Below are 16221 nucleotides of genomic sequence, written 5' to 3'. Positions count from 1 at the left end.
TTTGATTCAGTAATATTAATTTTGATTATTATAATTATATAATATATATATTTTTTATTTTTTTATTGTATAATATTTTTTTTTTTTTGAAATTTTTAACAATTCTTGACACTCATACCCAAGTTCCCAATTTTCTCACGTTCCAAAAACGCATACAATATAATATAATTCCCACTCTTATAAAATTTGAAAAAACATCACATTAAATTTTATAAAAACATCCCATTAAATTCTATACAAACAAGCCATTCAATTGAACTAAGAATCCTCAGAATTGTTCTCACAAATAATTCCCGTCCTCAGTCACTCGTGAAATCTGAACAAATAACATTAGAAACCGACTTATCAACGCATGATATAAGTTATAAAACAAATGCATGTGGATATCTCTACTCTGATTTCAGAGGGCCAACAAGCAATCTGAAAACAGGAAATAAATTCCCGTTCCCCACGGTCATGCCATATTTTTGCACTGGTCAATGCCATTGAGTAATCTAATGGTCAATGTTTAACCCAAAAAAGTCACCCAGCCAAAACTCCAAAAAGTGTAAGGAAAAGTGCAATTGTTTATCATGCATTTTCTTATCAACTTTCAAAAAATGAGAGGTTTTAAAATTAGAATTTTGATTTAATCATATAAATAAAATTAATGTAGAAATTATTTTATTATAAATATCAAAACATTTAATTTACTTTACCATATATTTTACATTTTCAAAATAAATAAATAAAAGTTAAATTAAATAAAATAAAAAAACATAAAATTTAAATAAATTGTAGTTATATTGTTATTAGTATTATTAATTATAAAATAATAATATATGAATTAAATATATATATTTAAAACAATATGTAACAAGATTTTTAATTATGGAGATTTATCTCTTTTTAAGAGTGGAATTTTTTAACTTTTAAATAGACTTTGTTATAATATTAGGGGTCAATACCATGGCTTATCAATAGCATATGCCCAAAAAACCATAACTGATTTCATATCACATTTTTTTAATTAATCAATTTAATGAAAAAGGTATAAAGGGCATAAGTACTTTTGAGATAAATATCAACCTTTGATTTGTGAATACTATTAGGAATATTCTATGGAAGCTAAATTCCTACCATTTACCTAATAATTATTGATAATTAAGTTAAAATTCAGAAGCCCTATTCTAAAATACACATGTCTAACTGTCATTAATCCACCATAAATATCAAAATATTTACTTCATGATTCATCTCACATTGCCAAAATTTTAAAAGAAATCATAAAAATTAAATAAATTGCAAATTTGTGTTAATCATAGTTAACGTTACTATTAATTATAAAAAACAGAAAATTATATATGAATTAAACATATACACATTTAAAAAAACATATAATAAGATTATTAACTATGGAGATTCACCTCCATTTAACCAAAGACATTATTAAATGTAAATAGGGTTTGTAACAATACTACAGAACAATACCATGGCTTATCAAAAACTAAAAAGGGTGAAATGGCATAACTACTTTTGAGATAAATCTCAACCTTTGATTTGTAAATACCACTAAGAATATTCTAGAGTATTCCATTAATCTTTATCTTCTACCATGCATCTAATAATTATTGATAATTAAATTAAAATTCTTCAAGCCCTACTCCAAAATAGACACACCTATCTATATCAAGAGTGCCTTCATGCAAGTAGGTTTAGCAACCAAAGTTCCCTGTACTTAACCATACTTCTACTAAAATGAACAACTTGTGACAAGCAAGGTTGTTTTTTTTTAAATAGGATGGATGCTCATTAATTCACCCTTCCAACATATTGAAATGGGGGAGTTAAAAGTTCTATATTTTCGATATGTTCGCTTGAATATGAGGATATACTGATAAATCAAATATGCAATTTCAACAAATATATGGGAAAAATTGACCAAAGAACCAAAACTTGGAATGTTTAGCCCATGCCCATGAAAATGTATGGGGAATGAGAATTAAGAATAACTATTGGATAGAGTCATCAGCACATTTATTTAATAAGCATGGAATTAAGTTTGAACATGAATTTATTTAAATATATCAACTCCAAAACTTAATCCATTTCATAGCAACCTAGCTTAAAAAATAAACTCCAAAGCCATACTTTCGAGGTGAGTGCTCAGTAACCATGGAGTTACATTGACCTTTTCCATGCTCAATGGATATTGAAGTCCTTTTATGTAGGTATTATTGTAGAGCCTCTAACTTGCACTTGATTATCCATCATTACCTACAGCTTTTCTTCACTTATCCCTCTCTTTTGCTCTATTTTCCGCCCAGATCATTACATTTGATGTCTCTAAGCATAATTAGTTAACTTTGCTTATGTTTTACTGTTGGTTTAGATTTTTGACATATAAACAGAGTTTCCGCAGCTGTTCAGCAATTCCGCAGCTGTTCAGCAATTCCGCAGCTGATCAGAGATTCCGCAGCCTTTTTGTTGTTTGATATGCTCCACGTGTCCTCTCAAGGAACGAGCCACATGGGCATGTTGGGTTGGATGTACACATGGATCGTATGCTGTTGGTTGAGCCAAACCAGTCACGTATGCCCTTGGTCAACGCAGGTATTCCCTCGGTCAAACGGTCAAGTTCTAAACGGTGGCACGGGAGCCGTGAGCAGTTGGGACACGGAACTATAGCTGGCACCTCCTCCACGCCACGAAGACAGCTAAAGACAGGATCCAAACATAGATTTGTCTCCTATGATGACCGTTTCCCTCAAAAGTGCACGGAGTTGCCTACGTGTTTGCTACACAAGTTAATTAGCTTAGACTGCGTGTTGCTGCGTAGTTAATAAGTTAGGCTGTAGTTGCTTAGTTCACGCAGAGAGTAGTTGCCTCTGTGCTTATAAATAAAGCGTGTGCCAACGCTTATAGATTAGCTTTTTGAATATTGTAATTGTTGCGCTGATTCTGTTATAAAAACTATGTTTTAGAAGGCTGTTCCTACAGCACTTTTCACTGTATTTTGACATGCTGGTTTTATAAAAAGAAGACTGTTCTGTTCACCTTTTCGTAGCTGATCTTTTAAGTTGGTTGCGTGGATGGAGGGCCCCCATCTATGACAGCCCGTGTACATAGTGTTTGATTTCATTTTCCTGCTTTCAGCAATTTCTATTTCTTTCATCATGTATAATAGTGTACCATTTGATTTCATGTCATTTTATTTCCAGCATTCATTTTAAACTGATCAGTATTGTTCTTTTGCAGGTTTTTAACCCGGGATTGTTTTGTCTTTGTGTATTTGCTTTATATCTGATGGTATTTTCAGTTGACAGATTCAAAGTTGCTGCCTTTACTCTATTTTCATAGCTGATTTCTAGTTTAGTTTCTCAAAGTTGTATGTTAACATATTGATGGTCTCTTTATCATAAATTGTTCATCTTTAAGAGATCAGATTACTAATAAATTACAGCTGGCTTTGAGTACTTTTTAGACTAATCTTTAACTACTTTCTAATCGTGCTTCACATAATTCCATATGCTGAAAGCAGAGAGTTAGGAAGAGCTGAACATTATAACTAGTCTTTAAAGTAGATTTTTCTCATTTTTGATCACTTTTTAAACTCATCTCTAACTACTTCCTAATCGTGTTTTACATAGTACCATATGTTGGAAGCAGAGAGTTAGGAAGAGATAAACATTATCATTGGTTTTTAAAGTGGTTTTCTTACCTTTTTATTTGCAGCAGCATGAATAGTGTCTAGTGCCATTAGAAAGTGGTTCTTTGCTTTCAGTTTCATTTCAAGTTATTTCTTTCAAGCTTTTTCTTTGCAAGTTTAGAAGGTAGTTAGAAATCACCTTACACACACACTCACTCATCTGTTTATAAAATCTCCATTCCATCTTAGGAAGATAAATTGACCACAAACAACACCCCCAAACGACAAAAAGATCTAAGAGGTTGCTTAAGTACATATAGTACACCTTCACTTCATCAGCTTATGAGCCCCGGGTTGACAATTAATGACATCAATTTAGAAACACTAAATTGACTAAACATTTTGGCGCCGTTGCCGGGGAAGTGAAATTAAGTAGCCATATTCTTAGAGAAAAAAAAAAAACATAAAAATTTCAAGGAAAGAAGTTGATAACCTATCAAAGTATGCTCTCCTCTTGCACTTCAAGGTGATCTGGAGGATCAGAAAAGAGAAAGTTATTGATTTGATAGTTTCTTGAGTATGCTCTCTTCTTGCACCTAGAGTGAACTAGAAGATCAGAAAAAGAACTATTAACTTGACTTGAAGAAAAATAATAAAAAATGACATGCATAGAGCTAGAGATTCTAGGGGAAGGTTTTTAGCTAGAGCTCGAAGTTCAATTTTTACAAGTCCATCTGCTTCAAGGGATAGACAAGAGACACCTCCCTTATCTCCAACCGACACCCCTAGTCCTAGAATTCCTGGAATTCAAGAGCCAAGAGTTGACTCTCCTACACCTTCTATTGAATTTGAACCAGGAAGAGACTCTTCTCTTTCTCCTACAGAAAGACCAATTGTAATTGAGGAAGTGGAATCATCTGAAGAAGAAGGAGAAATCTCTTCTCATTCACCTTTTGTAGAGGAACCAGAAGATTTTGAAATCCCTAGGAGAACCATCATGGCAGAGGAAGAAGGAGGTGGTAGAGGTAGAGGTAGAGGAGGAGGAGGAAACAACAACAATAATGGAGGTAGAGGTCCCCTTGGAGGAGGAAATAGAGATGGGGATAATTCATTTGGGTTTCCCATTGTTAATGAGGATTCCTGAGCCACTATGAAAAACATATCACCATCTGTCCTCCCAAATTTCCATGGGTTAAGGACTGAGGACCCTGAAACATTTTTATTTGAGTTTGAAGTGGTGTGTCGAACTTATGACTACCTGGATGACTCTCAGAAACTTAAATTGTTCCCTTCAACACTGAAGGATCAAGCCTTGAAATGGTTCATGGGGTTACTCACCCAATCCATTAGGTCTTGGGATGAAATGAAACAAACATTTTTGGATAGGTATTTGGACTATTGTATGCCTACTAATCACAAGGACGAGGTTTTTAAAATGATACAAAGAGAAGATGAGAGCTTAGAAGATTTACTTGAAAGATTTCAATATAACTTAAAAAGAGCAAAAATGGGTAGCTTGGATGAAGAGACCTTAAAAGCCCTCTTATTAAAAGCCATTAGGGATGAATGGATAGATATCTTAAACATGATGGGGAAAGGGGATATTTCTCAACTTTCACTCAATGATATAGCAGAACTTTGTATCCATCTCTCAAGAGGCAAATCAAAAACTCAAAAAGGGCCTAGAGATCCTTCTCTCCTTAGAGCAAATAAATCTGCAACAGGATCAGTAAGTAGGGCTGAAATCGGCAATATGCTTGATGAATTCAAAACTGACATCTTAGGGAGTCTTAGTGAACAACTAGATACCCTTAAGATTCACAATAAACAAAAAGCAGAAGCTGAGGCTTTGGCCATTTTTTGCCCGAAATGTAGAAAGAAACATGCTTTAAGGGAATGTCCCTTGGACACACACGTTGTAGGAACATGTGTAATTTGCTCAGAAACTCATGAGACTAAGGATTGTCCTTCAATACCTGGCCTCAAAGCAGTCTTTCAAGACGATCCAAGTACACTTGAATCTCTCTGTTTTATTGCAAGGAGACCTTGGCAAGGGCAACAGAATCAAGGGTTTAACAACTCTATGAATTCTCAATCCCAACCAAATTGGAATCCTTGGCAACAACCTTGGCCTCAACCTCAAAATGCTTTTCAAGCATGGATGCAAAGCATGCAAAATCCTTATGGGAGATTTGCTCAATTCTATCAATATCCTCCATCATTTCAGAATCAGCAGGCTCCACAACTTCCAAATCAAGGTCAACAACTATCATTGCCATACCCTCAACAACAACAACCTCCTCCACAAAATCAAATTTCTCTACTATCGCTTCAATCCCAGCAGAAATCAAATCAACTTCCCTCTCAGCCATTACCAAATCCAAATAATAGGAACCCTCAAAATGCTTACATGATGGAAGGTCAACCATTCCCTACCTATATGGTTGTTCCTCTCAATGAAGTACAACTCAGATCAGGTAGAATCTTAGATCAACCTTCTACAAGTGTTCAACAACCAAGCATTTCTGAGGAAGAATCTCTCAAAGTCAATAAAGGTTCTGAAGTATCACTTCAAAACCAAAATATCCAAAAAGAAAAAGAAAAAGAATCAACCTCTACAACTCCCATAGTTGAGCAACCTACACCTTTAGCTACACCTCCTTTTCCTGAAAGATTACAAATTGACAAAGGAGTGGAAAAGCAAATATGGGTGCCTGACTATAGTTTTCTAGATGAATTGAAGAATGTCTGTATCAAGATCCCCTTGTTACAAGCCATTAAGGAAATTCCCATTCTAGCGAAGACAATAAAGGAGTTGAGTTTGAAGAAAACAGGAAAGAGAACCAGAGATACCAAAAGAATACATCTAGTTGGAAAAATTGCAGACATTATGATGGGTAAGATTACCATGCAAAAGTATGTGGATCCCGGTAGCCCTATTGTCAAGACTCATATTAATGGGGTTGAAATCCCAAATACTTTGATTGACTTAGGAGCCGCGATCAACATCATGAGTAGACAGACCATGGATCAGTTAAAGCTTCCTAACCTTCTCTTTACACCTACTTTACTGCAACTTGCAGATAGATCAATCATTAAACCTGATGGTGTATTGGAAGACATTCCAGTCTCCCTAGATTCTTGGGAATATCCAGTTGATTTTATGATTTTAACTCCCAAGAACAATCTAGGAGGACATCCTCTTATCTTAGGAAGACCTTGGTTAGCAACAGCTGATGCTTTTATCAGTTGTAGGTCTGGGGACATGTATATATCAAATGGTAATTCCACCAAGAAATTCAACTTGTATCCTCCAGCAAAGGCAATAACAGAAATAGGAGAAGATGAGTGGGTTGATGATGAGGATACTATTCAACCTGTTCTAACCATCTCTGAGATCAGTGAGGATAGTCAAATTCTAAATACATTAGAAAATTTTGAAATACCTTTAGAATATGACTCTACACAGTTTCAGTTACATGCAGACATTGAATATCTCTCCTCTAGACAGATGTCTCTCTTCTCAATGGAAGAGTTTGGTAGTTCTACAGTTGAAATCCTTCCAGGAAAAACATTGAACATTAACAAAAACTTGGAAAGACCACAACAAGAAGAATTAACTAAACTTTTGCAAAAACATTCCACTGCATATGCATGGGAATACACTAACATGAAAGGAATCGATCCTAAGACTTGTATTCATCACATCTATATTGAAGAAAACAGCAGACCTATTAGGCAACCACAAAGAAGGATGAATCCAAACCTTAGGGAAATCGTGAAAGAAGAACTCCAGAAATTGCTCAAGGTAAACTTAATTTACCCCATTTCAGATAGCCAATGGGTTTCTCCCTTGGTTATAGTGCCAAAAAGAATGGTAAATGGAGAGTTTGCATTGATTATCGAGAATTGAACAAGGCAACCTTAAAGGATCATTTCCCTCTACCTTTTATTGATCAGGTACTAGACACTTTAGCAGGTAAAAAGTATTTCTCATTCTTGGATGGTTTTAGTGGGTATAATCAAATTCAGGTAGCACCTGAAGATCAAGACAAAACCACATTTACTTGTCCTTGGGGAACTTTTGCCTACCGAGTACTCCCTTTTGGATTGTGCAATGCACCCGCTACATTTCAAAGGGCTGTACTAGGAATCTTTTCAGATCTGATTCATGATTGTGTAGAGGTATACATGGACGATTTCACAGTTTATGGTAATACATTTGAAGAAGCTTTGGAAAATTTGGAAAAAGTACTGATAAGATGTAAGGAAACAAATCTTTCTTTAAGTCATGAAAAGTGTTTTATGATGTTTACTGAAGGGATTGTTTTAGGACATCATATTTCAGGAGATGGGATTAAGGTTGATAGATCCAAAGTTGAAGTCATCTCTAAGTTACCTGTTCCAAATTGCCAGAAAGATGTTAGAAGTTTTCTTGGGTTTACTGGATATTACAGAAGATTTATTGAAAACTTCACTAAGATAGCATCTCCTCTTTTCAAATTGCTTACCAAAGACTGTGAGTTCAAATGGGATCCTGAGTGTCAATCTGCCTTTGAAGCTTTAAAGACTAGAATATCTGAAGCACCCATCTTAAGGGGGCCAAATTGGAAACTCCCTTTCCACATTTCTACTGATGCTTCAGATACAGCTCTAGGAGCTGTTTTGGGACAAAAGGATTTGATCCCTTATGCCATTTATTACACCAGTAAAAATTTGACTCCCACTGAGTTAAATTATACTGTTACAGAAAAAGAGTTCTTAGCTGTGGTACATGCGATCAATAAGTTTAGACACTACATAACCGGCTATGAAACCTTTGTCCATACTGATCACTCTGCCATAAGATATTTAATGAACAAACCTGTTACTAATGGTAGAGTTACAAGATGGCTTTTACTCTTACAAGAATTCAACATTACTGTGTTAGATAGACCTGGAAAACAAAACACAGTAGCTGATTTCTTGTCTAGAATCCAAAACACTAATGAAGATTCTCCAGTAGAAGATAAGTTTCCAGATGAATACTTGTTTGCAGTAACTACCAAGACTCCTTGGTATGCAGATATGGCTAATTATCTAGTTACAGGGAAGCTACCTCTACACTTATTTCCTAATGAGAAAAGGAAAATCATTCAGGAGAGTTCACATTATTGTTGGATTTCTAATGAATTGTTCAAAACAGGGCCAGATTGTATAATCAGGTGTGTTCGGGAAGATGAAATGCCTGACATCCTTAAGGCATGTCATGATGAACCATGCGGCGGGCACTTTGCTGACAAGAGGACAGCCTATAAAATCCTTTCTTTAGGATATTATTGGCCTTCTCTCTTTAAAGATGCAAAGCAGTATGTTAGAAGGTGTGACAGCTGCCAAAGAGTTGGGAGACCAACTCCTTCAAATGAAATGCCACTACAGCCTCAGGTATGCATCGAACCCTTTGAGAAATGGGCTCTAGATTTCGTTGGACCAATTAATCCACCATCAAAGCAAAAGAAGTATATACTGGTTTGTACTGATTATGTTACTAAGTGGGTAGAAGCCAAGGCATTGCCTTCTGCCACTGAAAATTCAGTTGTTCAATTTATTTTTGAGGATATTTTCACTCGTTTTGGTGTCCCAAGGGAAATTGTAACAGATCAGGGCAGCCAATTTACATCTAAATTGATGGAGAAGCTGATGGAGGAATATAAGATCAAGCACAGAACATCTACTCCCTACCATCCGCAATCCAATGGCCAAGTGGAATCTACCAATAAAGTTCTTGAAGGCATTATCACCAAGACTGTTCATCTTCATAGAAGAGATTGGGCGGAAAGGCTTCCTGAAGCCTTATGGGCCTATCGAACTACATGGAGGAACACAACAGGACATTCTCCCTATGAACTTGTTTATGGGAAGGAAGTCCTGTTCCCCATTGAGTTCCAAATCAAGACCTTCAAGATGGCAGTCCAATTGGGGATGAGCCTCACAGAAGCCCAAAGACACAGAATGGACCAGCTAAATGAACTAGATGAAATAAGACAAGATGCAATTCTAAGGACCGATCTAGTTCAGCACCAAAGATCTAAATGGCATGATCGTCATATCAAAGAAAGAAAGTTTCAGAAAGGAGATTGGGCTCTATTGTTTGATTCAAAATTTAAGGACTTCAAAGGAAAATTTCAAACTCATTGGCTTGGGCCATATGAGATTGATGAAGTCTTTAAAAATGGAGCAGTTCGAGTGAAGACCATTGATGAGCTTCAAACACCTCTTATTGTGAATGGCCATAGATTGAAAGTCTACCAGAGGCCACTCTCAAAAGAGGAATTTGTCAAGTTGTTTAAAGAAGATTCTGCAATCAGGTTGGTGGAGAAGGATTCTTCTCCTCCATCAGCCTAATCTTTGGTTTTTGAAAAAAAAAAAAAAAAAGAATAAATGTATAAGCCTGAAAACCAATCTCTGATTGGCAGTCTTATGCAGAAAACCTGAGGTGAAAATCAGGGTCACCTGACACCTCATGTTTTCCAAAAAAAAAAAAAAAATCTCTCTCTCTTCCATCTCATTTCGCCATTTCATCCACTTCATTCACCATCTTATTCATTCAACCACTCTCACTCCACCTCATTTCTTTCCATTCATCCATCCATTACATTCCATTCCACCAATAAAGTCATTGTTAGATTCATTTTTACACAGCTAAAGTTGTTTTGTGCAGTCAGAAGGGTATTTCTGCAGTTTCTGCAGCTGAGGAGCAATTCCGCAGCCAATATCCCAATTCCGCAGCCAATACACTTTCTGCACCTGCATAAGAAAAAAACACAGTCTGTTTAAAGAAGGAATCTGCAGTCCAAAGGTCATCAGCAAAAATTGAAAGGTCATGTAGCAGCAACAAACAATGAAAGGTTAATGTCAGATCAACAAAAGGAATCAAAACGCGGACACCTAAGGTATGATCTAATTTCTAAACCTATGGTTATAACATTTTGCATAGTTTACGGGTTGTGTTTTTTGCCATTCAATGTAATGATTGCCAATTCTCTCCATTACTCGACCAAAATCCCCGTATCTCTCAACCTTAACAGCCACCATTCATCATGATTTAAAAGCCCACACACGGCTGCGTTTCCATTTAAATTTTCGTACCTAAGTGACGTAGACAATTGTACTACGGCTCTCTGCGTTATGATTCCGCAGCCAAATGTACACTCATGACCGAAGTCTAAGGACTTAACCGTTTCTTCCCATCATTCATAACCCTCCTACGCATGTATTATCTCATTCACGCAGTTGTTTCACTTCCGCATTTTCCTTGCTTTCCACTGCTCTGCCTTATTCACCACTCTGTCATCGTAACCATACTCTGTTTCGTTTCTCTCCTCTGCTAAACTTTGACCACTGTTGTGAATGTATTACGGCTGTTGTGTTGAAGCCGTAAGTCTACTGTGTGGAAACCACTGTTGAAGCCGTAAAGCTGTTGAGTTAAAGCCATTGTTGAAACCGTATAACCCTTCCTCAAGAGTATTAAAACAGAGCCAGAGAATCGATGGGTAAACTTATGAGGGCAGAGCCAGAGGGCTCCAAATTTCTGGAAGGATATCCCCAAGTCAAAGACCCTTTGCAAAAGGCAAATTGGCTCCAGTGCATTCAAAAATTCAAGGGTTATCATAGAGAGGTCACAAAGACTTTTGCACGTTCTTTCAAAGAGAAAGACAACCAAGTGGAGATAGGAGATCTGAAATTCACAGTCACCGAGAGCAGTTTGGCACAGGCCACTTCACTACCACAAACTGGAGAGAGATGGTTCAAAAACCGATCAGTACAAGACCAGCAATGGAAGCAAATTCTGAAGAATCCAGGTATGGACACTAGCATCTTTACAAAAGGAATCCCTGTTAATCTTGTCAAAGAAGAATGGACAGCTCTGCTTCTACTAGTACAAAAATTCTTTACATGTGAGGGAAGGTTTGGAGTTTTATATGTTTATCATGCCAAAATTATGATGCATTTCTTAGGAGAGCATGACATTAACCTTCCATACTTTTTACTCTCAAGCCTTAGAAAAATGTGCTCAATAGTCCAAAGAAACCCAAGAAACATTGAGCCACATTTATACCATCATGGGCTTGTCAAAATACTAGTTGAAGAACAGTTAAAGGCCAAAAGGGATACCTGGGAAAGATTTCTTGTGAGAAACCACTTCAAAGAGGCAGGAGAAACCTTTGTGCCTAGAAAGAGTAGAAGAAAAAGAGAAGAGGTTACCCCAGAAACTGCTGTCCAAGAAGAAACTGTCCAGGACCTTGATGAAGAAGAAAATGTTGCCCATCATTCTGAACATGAAATTGACCCTGAACCTGCTGTAGACATTGATCAAACAGCCCAAGGAATCATTACAGAAACCCTGCAAGAAATTGTAGAAGAAGATGCTCAAAAGAAAAAGGAGAGTAGGAAGAAACAAAAGAAAGATAAAGGAAAAGCCATAGCCCAAGAATCCTACCTTACTCCTGAGAATTCCAGTGAAGAGGACACTCAGCCATTGGCACATAGGTTGGCCCAACTTCATGAGGCTGCCCTTTCCAATAAGATGCAAAAACAAAAACAGAAGCAACAAAAAGAAAAACAGAGCATCACCACCGTGAGAAGGAGCAGCAGGTTACAAAGCAAAATGGGGGCCACAAAGAACAAAGAGTCATTCTTTATTGACTTGAGCACACCTAAAAAGGTTGCTACAAGACTTGAGCAGGTTGAGACTAGCCCTCCACGTGAGGAAAGTCCTTTTGAGCATGAGCCTGAATTTGAACATGAACCTGAATTTGAGCATGAGCCTAGTCCAAAGAGGTCACCAGAGATTGACCCAGACCAGCAGAGAGTATATAACTACTTGGAAACATTAGAACAAGCTGTTGCTGGTCCAAGCGCTGTTCTACCTCTTGAACAACAAGTTCAATCACTGAAGCAAGAAGTATTTGAGCTAGAGGTACTAAATCACCACATCAAACAAGAAAATGAAAAACTGAAGGAACAGAGCAAAGTGGACAAGATGGTCCAAGATAATACCATGCTTCATATGGGCCTTTGGCAAAAGGAAAACAAAAAGCTCAAGAAGAAATGCAGGAAGTTAAGCAGAGCTTTGATCAATTTAAAATTCAGATGTTTGATGAAAAGACCAAGAGTCAATGTGGCCACACAGAGGAAGAAGAGAAGATTAGATGTCTTAGCAGAGGCATCTCAGTAGGTGGATTAAACAATGTTTTCATTGCATGAGGACATGCAACACCCTCGTAGTGGGGGTATGTAGAGCCTCTAACTTGCACTTGATTATCCATCATTACCTACAGCTTTTCTTCACTTATCCCTCTCTTTTGCTCTATTTTCCGCCCAAATCATTACATTTGATGTCTCTAAGCATAATTAGTTAAATTTGCTTATGTTTTACTGTTGGTTTATATTTTTGACATATAAACAGAGTTTCCGCAGCTGTTCAGCAATTCCGCAGCTGATCAGAGATTCCGCAGCCTTTTTGTTGTTTGATATGCTCCACGTGTCCTCTCAAGGAACGAGCCACATGGGCATGTTGGGTTGGATGTACACATGGATCGTATGCTGTTGGTTGAGCCAAACCAGTCACGTATGCCCTTGGTCAACGCAGGTATTCCCTCAGTCAAACGGTCAAGTTCTAAACGGTGGCACGGGAGCCGTGAGCAGTTGGGACACGGAACTATAGCTGGCACCTCCTCCACGCCACGAAGACAGCTAAAGACAGGATCCAAAAATAGATTTGTCTCCCATGATGACCGTTTCCCTCAAAAGTGCACGGAGTTGCCTACGTGTTTGCTGCACAAGTTAATTAGCTTAGACTGCGTGTTGCTGCGTAGTTAATAAGTTAGGCTGTAGTTGCTTAGTTCACGCAGAGAGTAGTTGCCTCTATGCTTATAAATAAAGCGTGTGCCAACGCTTATAGATTATCTTTTTGAATATTGTAATTGCTGCGCTGATTCTGTTATAAAAACTCTGTTTTAGAAGGCTGTTCCTACAACACTTTTCACTGTATTTTGACATGCTGGTTTTATAAAAAGAAGACTGTTCTGTTCACCTTTTCGTAGCTGATCTTTTAAGTTGGTTGCGTGGATGGAGGGCCCCCATCTATGACAGCCCGTGTACATAGTGTTTGATTTCATTTTCCTGCTTTCGGCAATTTCTATTTCTTTCATCATGTATAATAGTGTACCATTTGATTTCATGTCATTTTATTTCCAGCATTCATTTTAAACTGATCAGTATTGTTCTTTTGCAGGTTTTTAACCCGGGATTGTTTTGTCTTTGTGTATTTGCTTTATATCTGATGGTATTTTCAGTTGACAGATTCAAAGTTGCTGCCTTTACTCTATTTTCATAGCTGATTTCTAGTTTAGTTTCTCAAAGTTGTATGTTAACATATTGATGGTCTCTTTATCATAAATTGTCATCTTTAAGAGATCAGATTACTAATAAATTACAGCTGGCTTTGAGTACTTTTTAGACTAATCTTTAACTACTTTCTAATCGTGCTTCACATAATTCCATATGCTGAAAGCAGAGAGTTAGGAAGAGCTGAACATTATAACTAGTCTTTAAAGTAGATTTTTCTCATTTTTGATCACTTTTTAAACTCATCTCTAACTACTTCCTAATCGTGTTTTACATAGTACCATATGTTGGAAGCAGAGAGTTAGGAAGAGATAAACATTATCATTGGTTTTTAAAGTGGTTTTCTTACCTTTTTATTTGCAACAACATGAATAGTGTCTAGTGCCATTAGAAAGTGGTTCTTTGCTTTCAGTTTCATTTCAAGTTATTTCTTTCAAGCTTTTTCTTTGCAAGTTTAGAAGGTAGTTAGAAATCACCTTACACACACACTCACTCATCTATTTATAAAATCTCCATTCCATCTTAGGAAGATAAATTGACCACAAACAACACCCCCAAACGACAAAAAGATCTAAGAGGTTGCTTAAGTACATATAGTACACCTTCACTTCATCAGCTTACGAGCCCCGGGTTGACAATTAATGACATCAATTTAGAAACACTAAATTGACTAAACAATTATATGTAGGTAATCACTTCTCTCAGTTCTAATGACTAAGATTTAGTTGCACAATAGAACCTAACCAAAAAGAAATAATCAATTTCCATTATTGCTTCTTTAGTCATTTCCCTTGTAGCAACACACATCCCCCCAAAGGAATTTTAAGGGAAAGGGATGTCTAGGCCCTACCTCCAAGGTTACTTTATGGAGATGGGGTTACCAATATTCCTCTTATGCAAACCACCTTAATATTCATTTCAAACCCGGATGCGGGTGCTTTTACTTGCCATTAGTCATGGCACTCGCCACGACACCTGGGATGAGGACGGAAGGACGGCACCTGTACGCGGAGGCCTGCAGCGGAGGATATCAGTTAATGCAGAAGGCAATTGAATCCAATTTGAAACAGAGCCGAGGGGACGGCGGATTCAAGTCACGCATGGTAGCTCTGGACTCGATGCAAACCAGGATTATGGCTCAACGCTCTCCTCCTACGGAGATATCGGTCGCCACTCCTTATATTGGGACCGCCATGCCAATTTATGACCAGAATTTTCCCATTGCTGCTGGTGTTCTGAGAGGGGATACTCTGGCTTTCAGAATTCGAGGGGTCGAAAAGCGTTTGGGGTCTCTGGCCTTAGGCACCATGCCGCGAAGCAGAGGTGTGCCAAAACGGGGAGGGAGGTCCGGTATCCGAGTTGGCCCTGAACTTGAAGAATTGCATCCAATTTCTCCCATGGCCTCTGTTCCCCCCTCGTCCCCTAGCTCAGAGCAGGAAAGCCTTGTTCCGCAAGGCACTTACCAGACTTTTCGTCTCAGGTTTCCTAGCCGGCTCGTCAGACCAGAGGTGGTAGTTAATCTCACGGTGTACATTTCTGAGGAAGAGCCTGGAGATCCCACATCGACCTCTCCTGCCTCTGCAAGTGTTCAGGACAGTGACATACTCCTGGGGGATATGAATGGCCTGGTGTATAGAGCTCACCGCAACGAGGAAGCCCCGGCTCAGGACGCCCTGGTTCAGCATGCCCCGGCTCAGGAGGTCTCGGTTCATGCTGCTTCGGTTCAAGAGGTTCTGCCGCCACCTAATTCTGCTATGGAAAGGGAAGTGCTCAACGACCACGCTCAGCCTGGATTGGGAGAGCTGTTTCAGGACAGGGAAGGGCTTGTCATCTGGCTTGACTCGCCCAGTCCGGAGAAGGGAAAGCAGCCAGCGTCGCCCAGCCAGCCAGCCTAAGCTTCAACGGGTGCTTCTGTCCAGTTTTTTGCAATTATGTCGCTGATTATGTTGTTTTTTCCTTCTGTTCATTTCAGTCCAAGGTCTCAGTTTATCTATTGCTGTAAGTCACAGGTTATTATAGTATGATTTCTATGTATTAGAGTCAATGGTGTAAACTGGTTCTGTCCTGCCAGTATCAATGGTGGTTTTGTCAGTTCAAGTCCAGGTTATCTGAAGTCCAGGAAAAATCATTATGGACTGTGTTTTGTAAATCAGTTTAAGTAGATAGACAGTATGGTCCAGCTTCTACTGTTTGAGGACTGGCCT

This window comes from Pinus tabuliformis, chromosome 9, assembly GCF_031772625.1.
Source record: "Pinus tabuliformis cultivar Carrire ecotype Pingquan chromosome 9, CPIR1, whole genome shotgun sequence".
NCBI classification, from domain to species: Eukaryota; Viridiplantae; Streptophyta; class Pinopsida; order Pinales; family Pinaceae; genus Pinus; species Pinus tabuliformis.
Note: the sequence above shows the minus strand (reverse complement) of the source record.